The sequence below is a fragment of the Cynara cardunculus genome (assembly GCF_001531365.2).
Source record: "Cynara cardunculus var. scolymus isolate 2C chromosome LG 9, CcrdV1, whole genome shotgun sequence".
Classification (NCBI taxonomy): Eukaryota; Viridiplantae; Streptophyta; class Magnoliopsida; order Asterales; family Asteraceae; genus Cynara; species Cynara cardunculus.
Genome location: NC_037536.1, coordinates 16,647,995 through 16,650,558, shown reverse-complemented (window position 1 = coordinate 16,650,558; position 2,564 = coordinate 16,647,995).

The window sequence follows — 2,564 nt, the reverse complement described above, 5'->3', positions numbered from 1 at the left end:
TTTAATAAACAAATTAAGATGTGGAAAATAATTTTTTTGTTTCTTCATGTTAAATAATTGTTTTTGTTTCATGTGTGATGGCCTGAATGACTACAAAGATAACATTTTATTTTTGGAAATTAATTAAAATAATCATTTTCGTACTTTAAATTCATCTATCAGTTATTTCTTTCTAATATTTCAAAAATATCATTGATCCGCAAGTGACATCTTCTTGATTTGTGGAGGTGTCAAAGTGTGAAAAAAGTTTATGAATCAGATCTGCCGGTGCAGGGACCAAATATGTAAATGTCCCAACATTTCCACAAGTGGCATAGATGTTGCGGACTTTTATCTAATTCACATATTTGGTTCATGCACTTGCGGATCTGGTTCAAAAATCTTGTTTTTAACATTTTAACCATTCCACAAATTAAGAAAGTGTCACTTGCACACAAAATGGTATTTTTGAAATTTTGGTAGAGAAATGACTAAAAGATGAATCTAATGCCTGAAAATGACTATTCCTATTAATTTCCCTTTTTTTTTGCTACATAATGTTTTACTTTAATACTGCTTTAGTCATCTAGTGTGATACAATTATATATTGGAAACAACTAGTATTGCCTTTGGAAGAACTGTTAGGCGCAACTGTCTAGGGAAAAAATGTGAACTCTTATTTGGTTTGCTAATTCTCGAACAGAATACCCTGTAACTGATAAAATGGCCCTTATTCGATTTGATTATTAGATAATTTGGAAACATTTGTAAGACAATTAACTCGAATCAACTAACCAGCCTAATAACACCTTTAATTACAACTGCCTTGCAATAACAGGGTGGATTAATGACTTTGATCAACTTGATAGTTGTTAACATTCACTTAATGTTTCGATCAACAATTTATAGAAGAACTCATCATTATCCTTGAGAAATCACTATAAAAATCAATTTTTGTCTGATATATATAAAGAAATCTGAAACATTAAAACATATACCTACTCGTTTTTATTAACTAGAAGAGTACTCGCGCAATGCAGCGAGACATATCTCGATTTTAATGTTCTATTTTATTATTTGTCTCTGTCGATGTTATAATACGATTGTATGTGTTTTTAAGAAAACAACAATGATTTTATTTTTGAATAAAATATAAATTTGAAAAAAAATATATCATTGTTAATATCAAATCAACTATTTCAAAGTTCTCATTTTTTATGTAAATTCTTTAATTTATTTTTTTATTATTATTTAATTTAAGTTTAATAACAAAATAATTTATTTTTGGTTTAATAATATAACATTTTATAAAGATAATAATTAAGTATTCTGTTATGATTATCCTAATTATATTTTAGATTTTTTATATTTAAAATGAGATGTTTATCTTGTATTTGATTATGTTTATCTGCAGTTATTTACACGAATTCAGATATAGATCTTTAATAAGTTATACTTATGCACAATCTACTTGCAATCTTGAGTTTTAAGTAATATGCATTAATAAACAGTACTTTACGCATAAAAAGTGATTTTTAAGAGTTTTTGTCAAATACTTTATAATACAATATAGATTATGACACTCACAAAGTTTTGATCATATAAATCTTGAATTTAAGTTTTATAATTTGTATTATTTTATACATCATAAAAAAATAAACACATTAAATTGCATAAATCTTGTTAAAAGACTATGCTTTATATTTCTACCTTTAACATGTAGCTCAATTGATAAAAAAAAGTGGGGTATTTTTGCTCAAATACAAGAAGGTTATATGTTCGATCACATGCCCCCGATTAAGGCCCGCCTTCAGACTAGCCTCAACCGAGCCGCTAAGTGAACAAAACAAATGTCCTTCTCACGTTTGATGATCTCGAAAACAGATTCCATATATAACTAATTACAGTTGTTAGTGATCAACCCTTTATCTAAATATGCTTATATTTCTCATAATTCTGAAATTTTGTGAGGCTTCGGTCAGAAGCAAACTTTGTCGTGCAATTAAAAAATGGGCCCAAATGCTTGCATGGAAAGAAAAGAGCATGCTCGCCTGCGCATGTTAGCATCGAGCACCCCATTTTTAACTTTATTAATTTGTTTTATTTTAAAAATGTTTATGTTCATCGTATTTGTGCTTTTTTATTTATTTATTATAATTAATTGTTTAACTGAGTACCAAAATATAAATAAATGTTAAAATAATTTCTACAATAATGTTATTTCAAAAACCCAAGGTTATCGTAATATTATTTATTTTACGGTCATTTTGTATTTTTGTGCAAAAATAAATTATCGTTAACTCTAACTAGAGATGGTCAAAATCCGGTCTTTACCGGTCCTAATCAAGACAAAAACCGGCGGTAACCGGTCCTGCCATAACCGGCCCCGGTGAAATACCTTGTAATCGGTCAAACTTATCGGTAATCGGTTAAGGAATTCGGTCCCGGCCAAAAAAAAATATTTTTTTTTCAAATTTTTGTTTATTAATATATTTTTAAAATGTTTGTAATATGTTATTTTTAATATGTTTTATATAAATACATTTTATTATATATACGTTTAAAAATATGTTTTGTTATATATA